At 35.0% G+C, this 25,184-nt stretch overlaps 1 protein-coding gene and 1 long non-coding RNA gene across 7 annotated transcripts in view; one reads left to right on the top strand and one right to left on the bottom strand.

Moving 5' to 3' along the window:
* The window catches only part of cv-c (RhoGTPase activating protein), a 120,851-nt gene that overhangs the window by 27,944 nt on the left and 67,723 nt on the right, over positions 1-25,184 (bottom strand). The gene's annotated exons all lie outside the window — the stretch shown is intronic.
* LOC149690591 (uncharacterized) lies at positions 13,932-25,009 on the top strand. 5 transcript variants are annotated; one of them, XR_016383764.1, is made up of 4 exons: positions 13,932-14,724; positions 14,809-14,890; positions 22,327-23,895; positions 23,976-25,009. It is a non-coding gene; the product is annotated as an uncharacterized LOC149690591 (long non-coding RNA). The 5 variants fall into 5 exon arrangements; XR_016383761.1 differs by lacking the exons at positions 13,932-14,724; positions 14,809-14,890 and adding an exon at positions 16,724-18,015 and having other exon boundaries at positions 22,327-23,663; positions 23,737-23,895; XR_016383762.1 differs by lacking the exons at positions 13,932-14,724; positions 14,809-14,890 and adding an exon at positions 16,724-18,015 and having other exon boundaries at positions 23,976-24,086; positions 24,275-25,008.

The raw sequence follows: 25,184 nt of genomic DNA, 5'->3' as shown, positions 1-25,184 counted from the left end.
ATAAAAATTACTCTAGAGGAGGGACGGCAGAACAACAGGCGCGAAAACAGACCGTGCGGGGGAGGTACTACCAAAAACATCATACCATGTGATGGGAAACAGAAAATGAAGGGAAAAAAAGTATATTTTTTTTATTATGACGATGTGTTATTACCGAGGGGAGGGAAGGGGTAATAAGATCAAGATGATTTAGAGCGAAAATGATTTAACTAGTATTTGAAATAATATTTAAAGATACGTGGATTTTGCTTTGTTCTTTTTTTGTTTAACGGATATTGTAATCACAAGAGGTAGTGTTGTGTCATCTATGCCATATTTGCTTTGAATTACTCATATTTATCAAGAAAAAAAAAACATACACACCCTTAAAGGGATGGGGTATATTTTATAATTGTGGGGTTACTAACGAATTTACGATTAAAGTAAACGATTTTGTAAAGTGTCAGACGTCCACTTTGATTTGTGTTTTTAGAAGTATTAGACATGGGTAAAATTAACGTAAAATTACCGATATCAAGGAATTTACATATTCAAGTTAAATATAAACTTACAAATTGACCCTTACGTGTCACCAAGTAAATTTAGCCTATTCTGAAAAATGTAGCTACATTAAAAATCAACAAAATCCGCACCTACTAACCTCAAATGTTTCAAAAATATCCCAAAATTAGCCCTTGATTTACTGTAAAAATATGAATTTTAAAACTTACCCCTTTATATTAACCTGATTTCACATAATTTTATTTCATTAAAATTAATAGAAATTTCAGTTAATTTCAGATGCGAATACATTTAGAAGTATCAGAAGAAATAACTGAGGCTTTTATTGTCACTCACTAATTACTGTAGTGATACTTTCCCAAATGACATTGAATTTTTTTTCTTCTTTTTAAACACTAACGTTGTATAAACATTGAAGATCTATTTTTAGATTGTTGGAATTAATCCCATACCACATTTAATCAATAAAAGTCGTCGCCGATAAAAGCAAAAGTTCTTTAATAAATAATAAGCCACGGCGAAAGCCCGCCTAGACTAAACTAGAAACCAGGAACGTTTCTAAACAATCACGTTTTCGCTAGCTGCAGCAGCTCGAAGGCTTCCCGATTGTTGTTTAAATCTAGAATTCTAGATGCATTTGCCAGCCCAGACATTGCTATAGGTCTACCGCGAGAAATATCAGATCAAAATAAAGAAATAATTGAGATATCATGGAATCAATATCGACAACGACCTCAAGATCAATAAAGAGAGAGCTAATCAAAAATTCCAAATAGAGAAATACGCAAGGGAATGCGTGAGATAAAAAAAAATTGGGATCGTGTCTCGCGTCTTCTGCAGATCTCGTGCATTCTTTTAAAGGGAAGGTGAAGAGTATTTTTATGGAGATATAATGGGGGATAAGTCCAGTTTATTTAGGGAAAATCGGGGATAAGCCCATTTCATGCAGAGAAAGCCAGAGACAAACCTATTTCGTGCAGAAAAAGTCTGAGACAAACCTACTTCGTGCAGAAAAAGTCGGAGACAAACCTATACTTCGTGCAGAAAAAGTCGGAGACAAACCTATACTTCGTGCAGAATAAGTCGGAGACAAACCTATACTTCGTGCAGAATAAGTCGGAGACAAACCTACTTCGTGCTGAGAAATAAACCAGCTTCAAAGTACCTAAGTGGCAACATACAATCTTAACGGAGGAAATTAAACAGCGCGATTCAAGTCAATAAATCACCTTAACCACCAACTAATAAAGTACATTGATTCATCGTCTCTTTTGAAACTATTTTTGTATTGTTCTGAAACTCCAATTATTTCGCACCTGTCTTCCCTCTAACATAAAAAAAGAGTTTCTGAATAGATTAATTTCTAATATTTCTTCTTAATACATCTAAAACAGTTCTATAAATAGAAATGTTTAAGGTTTGATTATCTATGTTTCGTTTCGTTTCTTCCATTGCGGTATACTCGGTCTAGTCCGCTTTGATCCGGAGGTATCGAAGCGTGCAAGACAAGCCAATGAAAAAGGCCCCTGACCCAAATAAGACTTAAGACGAAGTATGAACAAGAAGTGCAAGCTTGAGTAAAGGCGTGATTTATTACTGGAATTGTTTCCAGAAGAAATTTCTACCGCCGAGTACAGCTCGGGTTGAATCAAAAGGAAAGTTCAAAGACTTACTTATCAATTATGATGGAGGGATTTTATTCGAGCATTTAGTTTTCTTTATTTTTTTATAATAATTATTTTAAAGAAGCCAGAGTTTATTTGGGGTAGTCACGATATTACTTGTTCAGCCACTTAGGAAAAAAGAAAAGAAATATAAGGGGCTACTTATCGTGATCTATTTATTTTTATACATTTATTTTTTTTAATAATTATTTAATTTTTTTTAATTTTAAGAAGGGATTATTATAAATTTTATAATTAGAGTTTATTTTTAAATTGAAGTTTTCCCCCATCAAGTCGAGGAACAATCTTTGGTGTTTGTTGTTATTATTGAAGATTTGTATAGAGCTCGTTAATAGCTTCAAAACTAAATTAATTTCGTCAAAATCGGATGGTAAATAAGAAAGTTGTTTATTTTTCAAGGAAATCGTTTACTTTTTCCATGAAAATTTTATTGTCAAATCTACGTGGGTCATATATAGTTATATAAAGCAGTAAAGCCATTTGTGCTTGCATAATTGAATAAATAATAAACTACCAATAAAATTTCCAAATTATACAACATCATTCATATTTTTCATGGAAATTTCCAAGAAAGTGCAAATAAGTCCATAATTTCCTTATTTATCAACCGATTTTGACGTTCTCAGTTTAATTTTGAAGGCCACATTGAGCCCTATTTTAAAATCTAACACACTTTTATCAATTTCTTTTAATAACACTCATTTTAAAATACAATTCTTATGACGTAGAGTTCCCTCACCCTAAGCGGGCTAAAAATACATTAATTCTAATTATACATCTATATTAGTTTCCATCATAAATCGAAACCCATGAAGTCTTTTATATCCATATCAAAAACTAATAAATAGGGCAGACTCTATAATAATTGACGTTCACGAAATCTCCATTTTAGAAACCAGTCAATCTGTATGTAACACTGTCTATACGCTTCATTAAAAAATAACTTGCTTAAAAATAAAAGTTATTTAATAATACATTCAATAACAAATTTAAAACTCAGGGTAACGCACTTTTGCATAATAGACCATAAAGGGATAGTGGAAGCAAATTTCAATGTATTTTCCTATCGTGAAACGTTAGAGAACACGTGACACATTTACGATTGGCCTCTTTGAAAAACCGCGGAAAACTTGGATCTCATCACTCTATATGTAAAGTTCGTTCTCGAAATGATAGAAGACATTTTTCAAACGGTGGCCTCAAGTTTAAACGATCTAGTGACCTTGTCGAAAGAATTAAGCATCTCTCTAAAGCGGATAATGTTCTTGACCCGGATACTGGGGGTCCGCCCCCTGACCCCTACGCGACCCCTTTAATGGTGATGATAACTTAGGCAAACTGTTCCCGCCCTAGCACTGCACCACCACTAGTCCGAGGTTCTTCAAAACCAAATCATTTGAAAAGACGTTACACCCAAAAATGAATTAGACAGAAGAGAAAAGAGCGAGTCGAGCCCCCACGTTACATAAAACTAAGCGGGTCGTTTTAGAAGAAAAATACAGGGGCCCAAGGCTTAAGTTTGTGGTTCCAAGAGTGGTTATTGTTTCTTCAAATTTGCGCGGGGCGCCCCCTAAAAGTAATTGACGCCTACATACACTACAAACCCAAGGACTAAGAAGGAACATTGATTTTTAAGGCATTATAGTAAAGGCTTTAATGCCATCTATCGGTAGAGAAACGAGTTACGCTAAGCCTCGGTTTCGGGAAAAAAATATTAAATAGATTTATTTTAATTATAGTTAGATTAAAAGTAGTCTAAAGTTACGTGGTTAAATATTAGTTAAGTTAATAATTAAATATTTACATTCAATTTAAAATATATTGAAAAAACTTTCATGTTTTTTATTGATTTTAGTCTCCATAGCCGCCACTAGGAGTCGCTCTAAAAGAAACTTGTTTACATTCCTCTGGAGTTTGGATAATCGATTAAATAACCTATCAGACTAGCCCTTGACATTGGTGACAGAACCTAAATTATTAGAGACGCGCGAAAGCTATAGAAAATTTATCCAGTTATCCACACGGAAAATTTACTATATTATTTATTTGCAATCTTTTATGAAGCATCCGTTATAATAAAACATAAATAAAATGGAGACTAGAAAATTAATATTTAACCATTGTTAGAATAAAGATCACATTTTAAAACCGTCACCTCAATCCTCTCCTCATTATTAACACCTACACCTTGTAAAAGGAAAGGAGTTTGTTTATACTCCTCTTAGATTTCAATTCGGTAACTTGAGAAGTTTTAGAGAGATAAAGTTTTATATAATTAATTTCGATTTAGAGTATTCCCGGAGTTTTTCGTTCGAAGCACCAATTAGAGAAAAGGGCACATAAAAGCCTCGAAACGACTCGGAAGATATTGAGTCTACTTCCGGAAGGATATCATATAGCCCTTCCTTCACTCCGATTGGATCAATTAATTGTAGAGCGCGCTAGCCGAGAAACACCAATTAGAATTTCCAACCCCCCCCCCCTTCCGTCCTTGTTAAAACCAGTGAGAATTAAAAAAAAAGGGAGGGGAAACTTCTGCCATTTACAATGCAGCAAAACACGGTATGGCTCAAAGGAACATGTTCTACTCAAATAACAACTGGCCGGGTTAATTTAATGTCACGTGACAAATCTAATACCTTCAAACGAGGGGAGAGATCAGAGAGACGTACCGGAACTCTATCTAGTGGTCTCTTTAGAGATACGTGTTACCACTCCATTTCTTATTCTCTATGTTAAAACTAAAATGCATAAAAATGATAAAATGTTTTCTGTGATGAAGGGATTAAAGTACCTCATTATATTCAAAATATCAAAGGTTCTCGTGTTTTAGAGAACTTTTGGCGGGAAAAAGGATAGGGAAGGGGCGGGAAATAAACCAGCAGAAAAGCGCGCGCGCGCGCGCTACAAAAAGACAAAAATAGAAGCAGCCCCTTTGGAGTTTGTTTTCCCTCTAAACCTTGAAAACAATAATTGGACTGACTAATTTATCTAGAGAGGTATAATATTAGAACGCTATTAATAAGAAATAATTGCTATAGCGTGACTATATAGGGTGTTATTATCGAAGTATGGTAGATTCTATGGGAAATTAATTTTGAGTCGAAAATGTAATTTCTGACAGTTTTCCATTGCTTATTTACAAGTTATGATTGTAGTGTTTTACGAACGACCCCTTAAATTTAACGTAAGAAACTGAAAGACGACGCTCGTTTAATTAAGGGGTCGTCCCTAAAACACTCCTTCAAAACTTGAAAATGGTGGCACATTATTTATTTATTTATTTAGAATTTGATTGGAAACCGTAAATATTATGTAACCATGTTATTTACCATTTGAAGTCGGTGTTTACCTAAATATAAAGTATTAAAGTTCTTATTTTTGACAAAAAATAATTTTGTCACATTTAATCCAGGAAAAATAAATCGCATTATAGTAGAAATTTTATAATCGTTCCCAAGAGTTAATCTAGTTTAAAAATTCAAATTTAAATTGCATTATTTTCCAAAAACCTATCGTATTTTGATACAACGTTACTAAAAACTGACAAAATTAATGAATGCAATAAAAATCCAATTACAGATCTGAGGTATAATTAGGTTCAGGATTAAAACTTTAAAAGCTTCCATAATAATAATAATAATAATAATAATAATAATAATAATAATAATCATTTTCCTGACGAAATTCCACCCTTTGAAAGGGAAATGGAAAAATTCGAAATTCCCGAGCTAAATTTAATTCAAGATTCGTTGCTTTGAGAGGATTTAGCAATTATAAATTAATGAGATTAACGTTAAGTAGATTAAGCTCGCAGCTGCGTCACACAAGGACAGCTTAGTCCCATTGGGACCAAAGCGGTTTAGGGACAGGAAATTCAAAAGGAAGAAAACCCTTATCTCCAAGAAACTGGGACAGAAAAAATTGAGAGACAAATTAAACTCAAATCGGAAAGTATAGGGACATACAAAGGGGTTGAGATAGATCTCTGCGAACTCAGCGCAGGCGTCAAAAAGCTAGATGGAAGGCGGAGTTTAAACCCCCTTGTCTTTCCCTCTTCTTAGTTACATCGAAATGGTCTATAACACATTCTAATTAGGCCTAATTTGCATTTTTAAATAAAATAATTAAATTTAAATAGCTTATTTGACCGCCATTTTCAAAATGGCCGAGAATAAGAAAGAGCTTTCATTATCTACATCTATAGTAAACACTATCTACTTTCGTACAATGCTAGTTTCAGCCTTGCAGGTCAAATAGTTCCGAAGATAAATTGACCAATAGGTGAATGAATACCTGGGATTACACAAATATATAACATTTATGGATTATTTGTCTAGAGCTATTTCCCGCGCTGTAATAAAATCGGATATTTCGCTTTTTTTTTTTGGTTCGTTCGAACAAACAGCTCTTATTCTAGTATTGAATTTATTTTCTTTCTTATTTCATTCTTTCTTTCATCGCAATCAGAGCTTTTTTTCTTTTCCCCATTTGGGTTCCAGTGTTAATGGCAAATTCAAGTATCTATTTGAAGTATCTAATAAAAGTTACTTAAGTTTGTCTCTCAGATACTTATTTCTTTAGAAAGAGAAAAAGGAAGAGCGGTTTAAGACGGAAGCTTCTTAGAGACTTTACAAGGCGCTTCAAGACCAATTTACAATGTGGGTTACTTATTTATTTTTACACTAGGTAATGGAATCAGGCTGAGTTTACTATACGTACAAAGATAGGCTAGTCTACACCCATTACCCGAATCGCACAAAGGTAAGCTTATTTATTAAGTCTAGTTTGTTTTGTACGTACAGATCTTTTAACTCGATCTATATAAGTCCAGGTTAACAGTGCATCACAAATTCACAATCAAAGTTACTCCCTTTAGAAATTCAAATTACGTTGTAGTATTTACTTAACGTATACAGTAGAGTAAAATTAGGCTGAGATGAACTCAGAGTACCTCAATTTCTCGGAGAAGCAAACTTATTTGTTAAGGCAGAAAATTCAAGAAAAGCATCTTAAAGAAAAAAAAATCAATTCTCAAGAATGAAAAAAAAAAAATATTCTAAACCGTCCAAATCCTTTAAAATGAAGGAGTTTGACGTAAAAAATGGTTCTCCTATACTTATTGATGCCTAGATGATTCATCATTTTCATCATCAAACTGGATCTCGCAATTTTTCTCTTCTTCAATATCATATCGATTGGAAGTTTGTGAATTTGAAGTTCAAATAAATTATATGTTCCTTATTCCCCTCAAAACAATAGGTATTAAAGGTTTATGAAGTACTTCAGTATAATTTGCGAATCGTTCTCACTAAGTATTCAATACCTCGCGTCGATAATTCAATACCATTTTAACTTACAATTGATTAAATGGGCGAAAATTCCCCGAAAACTATTTAATCTGATATTGTCAGGTATTATCATAAGTTCATAAGATAAGATAAGTTTGTGACTGGGTACAAACTGGAGCTTGTCATGAAGTGAATGAGGTAGGTCATAGATTCGAGGTGAAGCGACGCCTGGTGAGGACACGCTGTCATAGGCTTAGTACATACTAAATAGGACCTAGATGGAAGTCTTGCAAAATTAACAACCGAGTGTAGGACTTAAATTCTCGCTTCCGTCGTTCTCGAACTAGCTCAAGCTGTAAGTCTCTAGCATGCATTACGAAGTATATGAAGTGCCATACTTATGGAACATATCACTTACAAACTTATGTTATTATTGATTAATACCGTAACCGACACGAATTAATTTCGCTTATTGATTTGGGTAAATTATAACAACAGTATTAATTGTACATAATTTGTGACACCCCCCAAAGCGCTGTGTCTTCAAACCATACCGCACGCGATCTTTCAGTCTTTGTTCCAAGAAAATGTCACATCAAACTATAAGGTCTTTGACATTCTCTTTCTAACAGGGTATATACGCGGTCTAAACATTCCTTTGTGTTAGTTCCAGCAAGCGTATATTTAAATTTGTCGCATTATGTGGAAGGATGCCCTCCGGGAATAAAAGAGACAAACTTTATGTAAATTATTGCAGGCAACAGCGCTGTTGCATGCATTATGCGCAAAATAGATAACGCAAAAAAAATTCTTTTCACTAGTAACGAAATTTTTAGTTTTTCATCCGTTCTTTTCATATATTCTGTCGGATCTTGAAGGAAAGAGAGGGATGGAGTCGTGGATCTATACTTTTACCCCCACCTACGGCAACGAAGTCCTCCCCCCAGCATGCTCAGCGCTTTGGTAGGGTCGTAATACACGTCGCGGATTCCCCCTTTGCCTTAAATGAATAGGCTACTTCTCATACACATAAAAACGCTACGCGGCAGCACTTAACAATGGCCTCCCGAAGAGTATAGGAGCGTGCGCGAGGGACACTGGGAGGCTTTCATTACCCCAGGTCGCCTGTCATCATCTCCACTCCATTTCACCTCTTTCTCCCTGGTCGGATGGTGTCAATCTAGTGTTCTAGAGCGCCCTTTTCAAATCTACACCAGAAGTTTATGATAAAATTGAAGTATACACCTATAGACCTAATAATTTATAATTTCTGGTCCTTCCTGGGTTTGAAAGAGAGTCGGGGATTGTGTATAAATGCAGATTTTTTTAAAGACTGCGAAGCAAAACTTTTTAGTTTTTCTTTTTTGTAAAATAAACTTCTGTACGGAAATTTAAATTTAAAAAGCGAATTACAATTTTAAATTTATCAAATTACACCTCGAGTTTCTTTACGAATGTAATATTATACCGTTTCATTGTATACAGAGTAACTTTTACGAATACAAATTTAATATTCTTCAAGTTTTGTATAAATTGAAACAAATATCCAGTTCTTTTAACTGTTTCGTATCAATCAACACTTGGGAATTAACATTTCTCTTTTCCCTTATAGGTTTTCTTTCTCCGTCCGGGTTTTCAAGTATCCTTAAAATTGATTTGAAAGAAACGCAACTCCCTCCATACAGTAAGTACATTTCGTTAAGTACTTCAAATATATATATATATATATAAAAATTTGTAATAAATTGATCTCAAATATATAACGTCGAATAACGAAATAAGGAAAACTAAACTTACATGAGACACTTGAAATTCCCAATTTTAAACGGCGAGTAAGTTTTATTATTATTATTCATGAATGCTTTTTTTTTATAATTTTATATTCCAAGTAGATGGAATTGTTAATCTATCAAAAGAGTATTTTTATAAAGTCCTTTTGGCTTTTTGTTATGCTATTAATCAGTGGCAGCGTCTAAATTTAAATCTTTCGTTATGTAGCAACGTATTCTTCCTTATTGGCCATTTTCCCAAACCCCAACCTATGACCCTCGCCATTGAGTAAATAATTTCACGGCCAATTTGTAAACTCTGTATGTTCTTCGAGTTGGCCGTAGTCACAGTGTACTTACTGGCCAATAAAAGGTAGAATTCATAGACACTTTTTAGAACAGGGAAAAACCGGGCGTTGCATTGCATGTACTCAATTGTGTCGCAACTGACTGCAGAACGTGTAGCAGACAGTAATTCGTTTGAAAAAGTTAAGCCTAATCTAAAATTTCAAAAATTTAAATCTCGTGCCATTTTTCTCGCGCCTACTAAATTTGAAAGATCTTTCGTCTAGACCTTTTTCGTATACACACGTTTTGGGGTCAATTTCTTAAATTTTCTAATAATTAATCATACCATCCATGTTTAAATTTCTTGAAGGGGCCTACAGCTTAAACCAAAGAAAAAAGGCTTAAGTTGATGTAGCTTCAAGAAGAACAGAAGCTGCGCATGGTAGCGCATGGAAAAATTGTATTGACATAGATGGATGACTTAACCCTAACCCTAAGACCATTAAAAAGCTACACCAAGGCTTAAGGAACATATTCCACAGCAAGATTTAGGGTTAAGAAATTGATAAAATAGGCTAAGGTTTTCTTTTAAAATAGATATACGATACAGAGCTCTATAAACCTCCCCGCAAATTAGTTACAAGCTTGTCATACGATGCTGATTAATCACAAAAATGTATCTCCAGCCTGTTCACGCTGAGCGCTTGAACGCTTCTTGGCTTCTTGTGATACGTAATGATCCTTTTTTAAATAGCCACGAAGAATTTAAGGGCTAGGAAAATATGATCATATTTCAAAAATCGCTTCCTCAAGCGAGACCGAATTTTTTTTCTTTACCTAGCATGTAATGAATATATTAAAATGTTCGATAATGAAACACGTGGTTATGACGATCGATTTTTTGCCTTCATTTCTGATACCAGTTATCTTGTAATTTACATTACATTAAGTATAAGTAGCAATTAAAAATGGGATTGATTTCTTTATAATGGAGTGCATTTTGGATGGTCAACGTTTTGTTTCACCCTATCTTTGACGATAATCAGACAATGGATAAATTTAGACACACTTAATTTTTACGTTTTATTTAATACACTCCTGTTCATTATCACTTGAGAAACACTACTTTCTTTTCTATAAGGTTTAATATTGTGTATTAAGGGGCCTAAACATTTAGTTTGATATTACGTCAATAAAGGAGAGCAGATCGCATTATACCTTAATAGAACTTGTCAAGGACGTTCAAACTTAATATGACGAGTGCATAGTCAATTAGCACCTTGCAAGAACACCATTAAAATCAAATAAACATTAGAAAATATTTACTTAACATCCATGCCCACGTAACTGCCGAGTTTGTAGCATCGCAGCTTCAGTATAAATATCAAACTAAAATATTTTACGATCGCACCAATGTGCTAAGTAACTTGACCAATACAGTTACGTCTTGTTAGATCTTTTAAGTGACAAGTTAGGGCCTTCTTTCCTTATTTCTTTTCATCTGCTCGGCCATTTCAATTTCTTGGCATAACAAGGTCGTTGTTATACGATTAAAACAATGTTTGACAATCTTGAACAGTTACAGCTATAGCGCAGGGGGTTCCATCCAACTTGGACAATTCTTATAATAGACTTATTCAATTTATGAAGGGTAAAAGAACGCTTTATGGGCTGTCTAAATGAAAAGAAAAAGATCTCGAGTATACTATATACTGTATGAACCTTTCTATACATAACAATTAGAAACATATTAAGAATAAGTATCCCTAGTTAGGTATAAATTAGTTAATTTCTTAGGAATTATTTGGACTCATAAGAGCAAGCTTGGGTGATAGACAACTATAATACCATGATATATTACATACTGGTGTTTGTAATATTTTTATCTTAATCCTCAGCGGTCGCTTAAAACCAAAGTTTGTTAAATAAGTTGTTTTAGAAGTATATAATGCTTCTCTTAAAGAGAAGTGTACCAACCACAAAGCGGGGGAATTGTAACACGATTATTACCAACATCAATAAAAAACATTTGGAGTAAGGTTACTAAACCGAATCTCATGATACGCGATAAATAGTTCCCTTATCATTACTCCATTAGCGCTTAATTATTTGCCTTGGCGCATGCGCTTATGGATTTTTGTCCCACGTCAAGACCATCAAGGTTTGTGGGTGAATTGCTGAGGATTTAGTACCAAAATGTTATAGAATACCCCGTGCATGGTGCGATGCCCATCTGAAGTTTGATAAGCAGGAAAGCGAACAAAAAGGGTGCATGAGCCTGGGAATAATCATGTTACATAACTAAAGCATTATTAAGAGGATACAGAGTGTCATCCTTCTCCTATTATCCTCTTCTGGTTATATTAACGTATTTCATTAAGTGACATACGTATTCTTGTAATACTACTTATGATTAACGAGACAGACCTACTCAAAATCTTTAACACACACACATACGCACAAGGAGCTAGCTCTTGATTAAGTTAAGAAATATTTCTAGACGAATGGGCAGACAGAGATGAACGTTGAAAGATTGCTTTAAGTACATTAAAAGATGAAAGAAATTGAATTTATATAACTGTATGGTTATTCATTTACGATGGAGAGTGTACGGGGCTTCTTTTAAAATTCAATCTGATAGGCTCTAGGCAGTCACGTGCTCTGAAAAATGTAACAAACGTCATAACTCTGGCTATAGAAACCGGTAAAGGCCTTGAGTTGCTAACTTTGTTCTTAAACTTCATTGCAGTCCAAGAAAATTAATTATGAAAACAAAAAATAAATAAGAGGAAATTAACACTTGGATTAATTTTAATTTCGGTGTAAAAAAAATGCCTCGATGTTAATTTCTCAGATTTTAATATTAAAAAAAAGAAAGATTTAACACTAATAAGTTTCTTTTTAATTCCGTAAAAGGAAGAAATTCTCAATTCTTTTGGCCTGGAGCCAAAAACCACCACCGGATCAGAAAACTTAGGAAGTGGGAACCAAAGAAAAAAATTGCATCCCTAATGTTTTCTCTTAAAGCAAATATAAGAAGGTAAAGGTTCCAACACATTGCAAACTCCGAATGGGTCAAACATTCCCTAAACTCAACACTTTCGTACGGACTCCAAGAAAACCAAAGGAACAAAAATAAAGAAAAAACCCCGCAAATAAACGCTAAACGAATTTAAATCTATTTCCGAAGCTAGGCTAGAAAAAATAAACTTTGAAGCTAAGAGGGGAGGGGGGGGGAACCATGGATTGGAAGAAAACCGCCATCTTAAACTCTGTGTTTGTATTATAAGGCACGTTGACGTAAGAACCCGGGCCCATTACAATGTTAAATTTTAAAACTTTTATCGCCGATACGTGGAATAGATTTGGACCACATGTGCAGTAGGGCTATAAACCCCTTAAAGGTTTCGCGGATTCAATTAACTTCCAAAGGAATAAAAAAAAAATGAGATTTTAAATCTTTGATATTAAACCTAACCTTAGGGAAGAAAAGTCAGATGGTTCGAGATGTAATTCACGGAATTTTATATTTAATTTAATTCTTTACACGTTCGTTCTAGGTTTTCTATAATATGACCTGAAGTTAGTTTCTGAACAAAAGAACCAATTTCAGAGAAACCATCTCAAAGAAACTCATATAAATTAATTAACTGAGTTTGCGAACTAGTTTCAAACTGTATACCGTATTTTCCCTTATATTTCCCTGACCTTATTAACCACTTATATCATTTTCCTTAGTATATGAGATTGTTTTGGAGCAATAACAAAATTTTCCAGCCTTCCCAGACCATTTTGATTAATGAATTATAAAACTGCTACCGATTTTCTTGACTAATTTTGGGACAATTTCTTTAATTTCTTCCACTTTCCATAGATATTTCCTGAGATGGTTTAAAGATAGTGTTCATGCACTAGAGGGGCTACAGAAATAATTTGATATTAGAGCATCTCCTGCATCATTCAGGTTTGGAACTGAATGATTATTAGTTTAATTACTGAATCTAATTGAATTCTACAAGATTTTCAGTCTGTTGTATGCACTCGCATATAACTGGCAACACTTGCCCTCAAATTATCTATTGAAATAGGAGCAACCTTGGGCAACCTCATCGTAATACGAATCTTTAATTGACAAATTATCCCTCATGAAAAGCTACCAATCCTTAGGTTCCACATGAAAAGGGACTTATGCCTAGTTAATTGAAACTAGGAAGTTAAATTGAAGTAACAATCTAATTAAAACAATTCGAGACTTTATAATACAGTACAAAACAGATCGAACCTTTTGATACACCCTAAAAGCTTCGTGACCTCTACAGTCTTACCAAATTGCTAAAATACTGAATCTGCTAAGCCTAAAGAATAATTAAGAAGACAATTAACTTTAATATAAATGGGGTGCTCGGAACAGTATCGAAATGACAGCTTGGCAAAAAGGTGATGGAAAAGGGTATGCAATGAGGAAAAGTGCTTGCTGCATGGGTGCCAAAGGCAGAGTGCCTTGCCTGCATGGAACTGCCAGGAAAAAAGGAAGAAATTGATTAAGGAGGCTTTTTGGATATAGTAAATGGATCTGGGGTTGGAAAATAAGCTCGCCACAGAAACGCAGAACAAAACACGCATCGAGTATGTCATCGTTCATGGCTTTCTAACGCTTTCTCTCGTCTTTATTGTGTCAGAAAAACGCCTTCCTGTCGTGCAACACTACACAAACACGTACAGGAAGTAAGTTACTCGAAGTCGTATCCAGTTCCCATACCATTACGAAAAGACTGAAGTCTTCAATAAGTAAACAGAACTAGTTGCAATTACATTTTGTGTAAAATTGCGAAAATACTGTACTATCATTGGATGAAGACATTGGTTTAGCCATACGTCACGCTAGGATCTTGTATTTTCCTTGGTAAGGTATAACCCCTGACTTCTGGCTTTTCGAATTAGTTGGACTATTGTGGGGTTCCTACTTCTTTACTAAATGTAGGCCTAAATACACTTAGTGTCTGTCACATTCTCAAAGTAGTTATGACCCAATATCCTTCTGCAAAACAGTGTGATTCAAGTTATACACTTCTTTTTTTTTCAACGGCACAAGTGACAATATCAGACAGCTGATACCCAGTAAGAAAACGGACGTTGAACTTGGGACAGATCGACAGACGATATGTGCAAGATCATACAAATAAAACTTGGGTATGTATCGCGTTGTACATATAGTATTACCTAAATCGTAAAATGAGAAACCGATAATATCTCGCTTGTGTTTTTGATTGAAAGTAATGGAACAATACGAGGATCAACTCTCTCTCCAGCTCGTTCCATGAATTCAGAGAGGTGGAACTGTGGGGGTATTATTGAGGTACGGGGAAAGATGCTCACTTATCAATGATAGCTATCATTTATTATGATACACGATCCTGGCGAATAAAAATTGAAATGGATAGTCATTGTTCAACTAGTGTATTTCGTAATCGGGGTCAGATTCCTTTGGAAGAATATACAGGGTGTTTCTGATAAGTCTGCCCTAAAGTAAAGGGTGGTGTGTTCTTCTTAGGGTTTTTAACTGTCCTGAACGCACCGCACCACACAAGAGGCCCTTTTATACGTTTGTTTCCCCGTTCAAGTTCAAGCACCCTAAACTTGTAAACACTAAACCTTTCAGTCAAATCCATAAACCTTTCTTCAGATTCTTAACCCTTATGTTCCTCACGGTAAATCTCCAGCAGCAACCGTTTGCCAATAACTTAACCATTTGAGGCCAATATCTTTGAAACAGCCGTCAAAACACTGACGATGCGGGATTGGAAGCTTGCATAGCAGGGATTAGAAATTTAGAATAGAGAGATTTAACTTTCAAGATAGTGGAAAAGGAGGTACCTCACTTAGGGAATTCCAGCTTGATGAAATGATAACAACCATGTCGAAACTCCTAAGCAACGAGGTCTTCGAGAAAAGAAATTGTCAGTTGGTAGGGTAGGATGAATACTTTTAAGTAAACAGTAAAATGGTTCAGGCCGATCGAGTTAGGGTTAGCATAAACTCTGCACGACGGTCGAGACCTTTTAAAGGTTCTAAAAGTTTTAAAACCAGAGAGGGAAGGGGAGGGAGACAGTCTACTGGAATTGATATTTTGGGTTTTAATGGGTACACGTTGAAACTCCGGCTGGATTCATAGATATCACTAACATAAATTTGAGAATGCTATTTATCTGTTTGTATATTTGTTCTTTGTGAACATGCAGTCAAAACTCGATACTGAATTTGACCAAACTTCATGGAACACAATGGGAAGAGGTTTGATTCGAGTTTCTAAAAGTTGGGTCCGCGAACCCTTAGTAGCCATTAAGACATGGTCAAGGGCAGCATATACTAGTTAATAATAAATGCAACGAAGAAACCAATGCAGTTGCGAGTTTTAATAGCTTTTTAAAATAGTTAGTAAATGATATGGATATATTTCTGATGTCTATGAATTGAAGGGATATTACGTAAACACTTTAAGATGGACGGGAAACTATTTAAAAGGTCGAACGGTTGGTTTGGGGGGGGGAAGGGGGTCGAATGACGCGACCATCTATGACTATATAAATAAATAAAAGTTATTCAAAGAGAGACAGCTATGCCTTATACATTTCCGCAAGGCAAATTTACGCCTATCTATAGGCTTGCTGCATCATATGGTATGTTCCCGCCTTTACGATGAGGCCCTCAGAATATAAATGGTAAAGGGGTTTTTATCCCCACCAAATTGTTAAAGGATACGTTATAATCTACATACATGTACAGAATAAACATAAATGAAAAAGTCAAGAATTCAAATTTTATGGAGATTAAAAACAAATAGACGAGAAGTGAAATTTTTAAAGTGATGGTAAAACGATGCGGCTGTAGATAACTAAAGGGGGCTTGACTATGGTATCATCTCGTCTAATTTTGACTGTTGCATTCCCTTTAAAAACGTTATAATCTTATCGAACAATGAGTCCACTGAATGTCTGAAGTCACTCCAAGTATAGTACTCGTATTGTCAAACGAGTTACATCTTTATGTATGAGTTAAGCTAAATATACATAGTTTTCTGACTTGGAGGATTCATACCCTTACACTAGGAGGTCAGGGTACTTGTGTAATTAGTATGAATCCTTCTAGTCTGATAACTATACCTATAGACAACAATAAAAGATAAACAAAATCCCAGAATTCTTTTCATCTTTTTAGTTTGAAAAATTCAACCACAAAAGATAACCAGACTATAATTATAGCGATTGTTTGACAATCAAAAATTATTGAACCATCTAATTCTATTATTATTATCTAGCGATAATCAAGGCTGATATTTGGATGGTTTTATATTAATTAGCAAGGCTCGTTAAACTTTACTCATTAAGCTTTGAGACGGAGTAAATTAATTCAATTAGCGAGACTTAACAAAGGTTCTATAACAAGATGAGCACGGGATCAAAGGAAACTTTGAACTTAATAAGTTTTGAATTCAAAGGCAAAATTCTTCAAACGAACTATCGATAAATAAAATTATCCCTGATCAATTTAAAATAATTTAAAAGAGAAATTACCCAATAAAAAAAAAGGCCTTGAAGACAATACCACTAATTAATTTCAAGCCAAGGCTTACAATAAGTTTCTTCGATTTCTCTGCACTTTCAGAATGTTAAAAAAATAAAATAAGGAACACTTTAGTAGTTTTAAAAGGAAAAGCAATTAAGGAAAATTGGGAAAACTGTCATTTTACAGTTTTCCCTCGAAATGTTTTGTCGCGTCGGATGCAATTACGCAAAACTTTTGGGTTGTATGCAAATAAAATATTGCTGCGAAAATATCTGTATAGACTAAACTCGATCATCGTTAATGTCTCTCTACCTTTTAATGATCGTTCAAAAGTATTTAAATTAGCTTTGTTTCAATATTTATTCATTGAAACGAGAGGGAAAACTGGAAATTTTGCGTAATGGCCTCCCTCGCAATGGGGGAAGATGATTTTAAGCAGAAATTATTTTTATTTAAGTTTTTAATGAACTGATTAATATTTCCAAGTGTAATTCAACTCTTGTTATTTTCTAGAATTTAAATTGAAAATCTTATACAGGGTGATTCTAAAAGGTTCATCAGAAATTAAGGGAATATTTGTTTTTATCGTCCAAAGATTACTGCACCCTGTATATAAATCCCTTCACTAATTTGGAAATCTTACACAGAATGATCCTAGACATCTCATCTTCAAAATAACATCAAAAGTAGGTCTAATTTGAGTAAAACAAAAACGCATGCAGTTCTCGTCCTAATTTCAAACTCATAATTCCAAGCTCTTCCCGCACGCAGTTATACAATCACAATTAGTTTAAATCACAACGTAATTCTGAAGATTTTAATCCCTGCAAAATTTTAGACAACACGTAAACTGTCGGATTAGGCTTAGCGTCGCGGGAAATTATCGGATACTTGCCAAAGAGAATGTCATATTTTAAAGTAAATTTTAAGTTTAAATAAATTTCATAATTACGCCAACATTTTCGTATAAACAGGCATAATCCCCGGGACCCGCTCTAACAGAATTTTAATTGCCTCTAATTTCTCAAAACATTTGTTATGGAATTATAAACGTATGTCCAAGTCCTCTGTCCAAACAATGTAGGTTAGGCTTAACAATTCCTTCAGTGTTATTTGATTCAATAAGGAGTAGGCATTACGAATAAACAATGCATCCTAACTAGTTTCAAGTATACATTAACACTGTACAAATTTTAAATATATTGAATTCATAATTATACCAGGAACTTACATTTACTTCTCTTATTTTAAAGGGATAGTACTTGGCGTTTAATTTTAACTAACATTACAAGTTTCAACTCAAAATTGATAGACTCATTCCACGTCAGTACATTGGTACTACAACTAATTTTGGAGAGACCTGCATGTATACATATCGAGTAAAAACGTTTCAATCCCAATTCTAATAATCAATTCATACGCTACAATCCCTTTAAATTAAATACGGTTTGTCATAGAGCTAGTGCGAGCGCGTGATATTGAGTAATAAGCCCTGACTTATATAGAGGAAGCCATAGGAATTTGATTGCACTTTATTAATGCCTCGAAACGTCGCAGTCTCTTAATTCACGTAGCTACTAAATCAAAGACTAAGCCGCGACCAGCGTCCTGCATCTACGTCTTCTCCGGGATAGAAATTCCAGAGAACGGATTAATGGATAATTAGCTCTCTTACCGCGACCTACTATCTTTAGAATATATAACTCATTAAAAGAAAATTAAAATATATGCTTGCACGAATTAAGAGATAAAATTAGTATTGTACGATGGGTGTACCTTGAAAGAATCAAAATGAAAAACGAGTTAGGGTGGATATGGAATTAGTTGTGTCTACTTTATCCAGGGTGTTTCGACAGAGAACGAGATCATTTTAAACACCGCCCTTATAGTCCCTTAACTTCAGCGCGATTGTGACAGAGGGGCCATTCACTTAACGCACGTCGCTGCCCTTGACAGTGCTAAGGTACAGGGACTCTGAGAGTGACAAGTCCCTCGATTGTGTCTTAGCTATTTTGCGGATTGAATCTAGGGCCTAGGGCCTATAGAATCATAGGTCAGCGGTGAAAGGGGCTTAACCTTGCTGTTCCTTGCAGATTTATGGAATGGATCTATGGCCTATGTAGGATAGGTCAACGGTCGAAGAGTGCAACAGGGCGTAGATAATTTAGGCTATTTCAGCTCACGCGCTCTGAACACGCGGATTTTAAAGGCATCTTCCTCTTTACGGCCATGATGGAAATCCCAACTTAAGATTTGGTTATCATCATATTGGGGAAGCTAATGGTTAGGGAATAGATCTGAAAGTATAGTTGTAAATAACGCAACTATAGCCTTAATGGATCTATTTAACCCTTTTGAACTTTAAGGTTAGCTGACTTTGTTAGAAAGGAGTGAAAACAACATCACGTGCACACGTGATAATTTATCGAATCTTCCCGCCAAAAAAAACGTACTCGCGCGATGGGGAAAACCAATTATGATTTACTAGAAAATTTCCTCTACATGTAGGGAATAGTACTACGAAAAACTAACAACGTTTCTAACTGCTTGAAGTAAAAAGACGATGGAACGTGGGCGTCAAAAGACGGGGAGGAAGTAACTACACAACTAGTAGTTTGGCTCGAGGATTTGCTGGAGAACCGGTATCCGGAATTCGCGGGATTCTCGCCCACTTGCTCACAACGTCCTAAGTTTTTGGTTAACGCTAAAGCGAGTAGCTAAAGGGGCACCCAAGGAGAATTTCGCGCGAAAAATTAGCGCGGGAAAGAAGAGGTTGGGGGGGGGGGTTGTTTTTTTTTACCTGTTAATCGCCTGTGTCTCAATTGTTGCCACCAAGTTTCGGCTCTTCCTGGTGGACAAGATCGACGGGCCAAACGTTCGCTAAAACTACGGACGAATTTGCGGTTCATTAGGGCCGCCATAGCGTCGCTCATCCAATTAACGGAAGAAGTTGATGCACCCTCCATAGTTTTAATAAAAGCGACGCTGGCTTTGCGAAAACTACCCGTTTTAGGACCCTCCACTTTTTAAACACTTCACTCGAACGCGCTTGGGTGTCACACCGAACACTTTCCCCGCTTTCTTTACTCTTCAAAGTTACATTGAGAGAAAATTAATTTAAAACCATCGGTGTAATGACCATAAAGGCATTGAGATGATTTGGCGCGAACAAATGGCGGGAAAGTAAAGGTTTGCAAAGGCAACACACGCTGCAGAATTTTGGCGGGAAAATATATTGGGAATTAAAACGTGGGTATATATAGTTGCGGTTTCCACTTTCAAACACAACTAATCGTTCGCTTTGTTAATTTCGCTTTCGAACAGACCACGTATTCATTCCACTGCTAAAAATGGCGGGAAATGACTGTTAAAAAACCTCCGAGATCGCGTTCATTTACGCGGATATAGAAATTAACATTTCACGCTTATTTATATAAAGCTCCTGAAATAGGCGCCAAACTTATCGCGCGCAGCTCGTTATTTGTACAGTTTGCTGCAGAAAAAGATGCAGAACTAATCCGCGCGCGTGCACAAATTAATCAGATCCTCATTAAGGTTAATAGGATTTAAACCGCCAACTAAAAGAAATTAAAAAAAAATGGCGGGAATCTCCGCTTTACCGAAACTGAAACCACGGGTTTATTGTTTCAAATCGCGCGAAAAAATATGATCAAAATCTCGCGCTCAAAAATTTCCTAACACTTTTTCCCCCGTTCTGTTCCGAAGCAACGGTCCAGAGAGAGGAAAACTCTGCCCACTCGCGAGCTTTCTCCGGATTCTAGAAGCGGGGCAGAGAAGACACGTGTGGGTGTTTGTCGACATCACCAGATGGCGTATTCCGTTCCCCCTCCCTTTTTCCCGCCCTTTTTCTTTTAACCCGATATACTATCGCACGCTCTCTGGCGGGAAGGATTAGAAGCACGTGGTGTGTAAAGCCCGCTTTCGCTGCTATCCCGGTTATGGTGGCAATGACGTCGATAATGACGTCAGCCCGGGGAACCTTCGAAATTTATGCTCTTTTGTAAAGAGCAGGGTCGAGTTTAGGGTTTAGGGCTTAGAAGTATTAAAGTAATGTCATAAAAAAGTTGTCAGTTTTTTTAGGCGATTAAAATTTAACACTACACTAAATTTCAAAGACGAAATATGTCACCTTTAAAGAAAGAAAATTTGACATTTGCTCATGGTTCTAAAGGTTACAGGCATCCTTTTATGTAACCTTACATTGCTCAAGTTTAAAAACACATTGATTATAAACTTGCGTAAGGATTGATTGGTTTGGATATAAGGTAAAAAGGAAAAAAACAAAAAATCTTTCATATCCTTGAAAAATGAAAATATTGCATCTTTCGGATATTTTTGATTTGCAAGAAGTAAAATAAAATATGGCTTTAAGTATGGATATATTTCTTGCATCCTACACAGCCTTAAGATCAGGTTGGTCAACCTTAAAGTGCAACAAAGAGGACTATATATAACTAAGGGTAACCAAACCTTATGTTTTCATAGATAGTTGGTTCTACGCCTTGCATTCTTAAGGTGGGATTGAAGATATCTTTGAAGATTATACAGTCACTCCAGGGCATTATCAAAATTCTTGGGATTCAGAAAAATATTCTATTCCGCAGCTAAGGCTTAAGGGAAAAGGGGAAATATAGTAGTATTTTCCCTTTCCCCATAAGGAAAAAGGCTTACAGTTTGACGGAAAAATAAGTTTTGGGCGTATGTTAAGTTATTACAACAGAGGAAATTGTTTTCTAACTCGATATAACTTTTTGGGAGAATTTCTTGGAAATAGCAACAATCTTAAGAGATTTATATATTACGTAGGTGGAGTTACTTCAAACATCGATGGATAAAGTTGGACAAGAATTGTGTAACTGGTTTCGTTCTAGCTCCTTAACAATATTGAGTGTAATGCGGGTGAGATACCTTACAGTACAGTACAAAGCTAACCCCTGTAGAAATGTTTCAACCGCTGAGCTCCGGTGTTACGTGTGGAGACCGCGTACAGGCGCACGGAATTAAAATGTTTCTCTAACTCTTTAATTATTTATCTAGTTAGAAATATTTAATTATATTAAAAATATAAGTCTGTCTTGATATAAAGTATAAAATAGTTATGTGAAGTCTGCGTACAATCTTTGAAAACAATATGTCTTTTGAAAACAACAAATTTTTAGGAATGTTATTACTTATTTTAAAACCCGATAAAATTTAATAAAGTTTCAGAAAAACGAAATCCTTGTCAACGTAATTTTATAAAAGCAACCAGACGACTGAAAGCATTCTTTGTGCAACTACTTTTTTACGTCAGAACTATAGATAACATCAAGTCCAGGCTTCCCTTAGTGCAAACAAAGATCACTAAGGTATAAATAAAATAGACTACACAGCGTAATTACTTCAACCTTGGCGCTAACTCCGGAGTAACCTATAGCCAACCTAGCAATAGCGAATTTAAGAAGTTTATATTTATATTATAGCCTATATTATATCTAAACTATGTTACAGAACCTCTTTAATATACAAGGTGTTTAACAAATTGTGGTAGAACTGAAGTACAGCAAGTTTTATGAAGCGATATTGAGTCGATAATGTAACTTCTATAACACTTAATTGCCCTAAGAATAAGGGGTCATCCATAAAACACTCTAATCATAATTTGTAACAGGCGACCCTTGGGGTCAAATGTCATAACACGTTACATTTTCAACTCAAAATTGATTTTCCATTGAACACACTGTATTACAGTCGTACCAACCTTTTTGAAACACCCTGTATAACCCCTGCTTCTTGATACAACAATTTATTGAAAAAGAAAAAGAAAAAATACCTTTTATAAAGACATAAGGTATTTCAAGGTAAGTTAACAAATATAACGAGGTAAAATTTAGGTCCCTTTTTAAAGTGAAGAGTAAAAGATGGAGCAAGGGTAAAAAAGATAAGCTCTCCCAAAACTGGACTAGCGGGGCAAGCAAGAATTGGGGGGAAAAAAGGTTAGCTAATATAATTTCAGACTGCTTCTCGCAGCTAGCGCGTCAAGCTGTTGTGATATATAGCGGAAAAATGTACCAACAGAACCCATCATAAATCGAATCATTTTGTGAAGAATTGCAGCTAAGAAAAGATAAATTTCATCCCAGTTTCGAGATTCAGTGGCATGAAGATAGCGCATAAATAAGAGAATTAAACCAGTTCCTTGTTCCAAGGAGTAAAGAATGTAAATATTACGGGACTTTCCTTTAATATTGTAGATACATTTTAATTTATTATTATTTTATATATTTTATTAAATATTTATTTATTATTTATATACTATTATTTATATTTATTTTATTATTATTTATTATTTTAAATGTTTTAAAAAATTAACATATTACATAAATATGTAAAAAGGACATCACTATAAACATTACAACTCGAAAATATCAAATTATATAAGATTATTTCTGTACATCCCCAACATTGTACTCCTTGTAAAAGCGCATCTTTTTTAGTTCTCTAAGATTAAAGGCTACCCTTCAACTCCACTGAACTTTGCATTTGAAACATACCGACTCATCTCAGTACGATAATTCCATCCTTGCAAACCTAACCAACGCCTTAAAAAATAACTTTCATTTTGTATCATATAACAAGAAACGCAATGTTCATCCCCACGGATCTTTAAAGATGACATCAACTTTCGGTGCGAGCGGCTAGCCTACAGATGGGTCCTACTTAAGCCAAGAGGCTATACAAAAGTGAACGAGAATTTACCCGAAAATAACTTCTAGCATCTGATGCGGTACAGCCACGGTACGTACCATCCACAAGATTGAAAAAAAATAGTAATCCACTTTCAATTTTCATAAGAGCGGGGAAAAAAATCTTTTCAGAGTAACAAGGGAAAGCGAAAAGTTACAGCATATTATCATAAGTTCATAAGATATATGTTCCTTCCACAAGTTTGTCTCTGGTTACTAAGAACTTGTCATGAAGTGAGGGAGGTAGGTCATAGACTCAGGGTAAAGCGACGCCTGGTGAGGAGCCGTAAAAGGCTTAGTACAGACTAAATAGGAAGATTAACTCCTATTAAGTCTCTAGCATTATCAAGAATAGGAAGTGTCATACTTATGGAAGATAACTTATAAACTTATGATATTATATAATATTTATTTTTCCAATTTCTTCACAGGTAACTGTTTTCTTATCGACATGGAAGTGTCTATAAATTATTAACCAAATTTTATAACTAAAAATACCCCACGTATATTCTTGTTGAATTTGAAACAAAATATTATGAGCCCATGGCGTGCTAATATTTGTCTTAACGCCCTTAAAATTATGTTTGCATAAGTTTTTTTTTAATTATTTCGACTCTCGACAAACATTTTTTTACCGTCGCATTGTCTCTCATTAAAATTACTCAAGTTTGATGTATAACGAGAAAGAGATAATTAATAGGGTTCATATAAATTTTGGATACCCATTTCCCTGACATTGCAAGGTCACATAATAACTGCAGGAATTTTTATTATCAAGCAATAGCTTCTGGAGGGGTTTTTTTCCCCTGAGTTTTCCCTGAATTGTACTAAATTATTATAAATTTTCCTTAAGTTTTCCCTGAATTGTACTAAAAATAAATTAAATTTCCTTGAGTTTTCCGGCGATTTTTAGTGAACAATATATCTCCCTGAAATTTCCAGGTTTGTGTGAACCCTGATTAAATAAGAATTCAAGCACTTTCAGAACGATCCAAGTTTTCTCCAACTCCTTCGAATTTGAGGCAAACACTTCAGTCTCCGATGGAGATAAGTGGTTGACGCGTACGATAGTTGATTAAATATCAATTAATTTGAGATAACTTTCGTAGAAAACACCCACAGTTTCAACATTAATGATGCTATTTAAAAAGTTTGATCGAATTGCACGAATATTTCAATGAAAAACAGATTCTCCAATAAATCGGAAGCAAAACCCCACCCACTTCCGGTGTACTCGTGGGCTACCGTCACATTGACAAAAGCAAAGGTTTCAGCTCTTAGAGATAGACGTTATCCTGTTTTACATACATTCTTGGCAATACCTTTTAATTACTAATTAAT

Source organism: Phalangium opilio, unplaced genomic scaffold (genome assembly GCF_054372755.1).
Source record: "Phalangium opilio isolate 3A_F unplaced genomic scaffold, DU_Popi_V2 ptg000031l_1, whole genome shotgun sequence".
Lineage (NCBI taxonomy): Eukaryota > Metazoa > Arthropoda > Arachnida > Opiliones > Phalangiidae > Phalangium > Phalangium opilio.
Note: the sequence above shows the minus strand (reverse complement) of the source record. Positions and strands in the feature narration are given on the sequence as shown.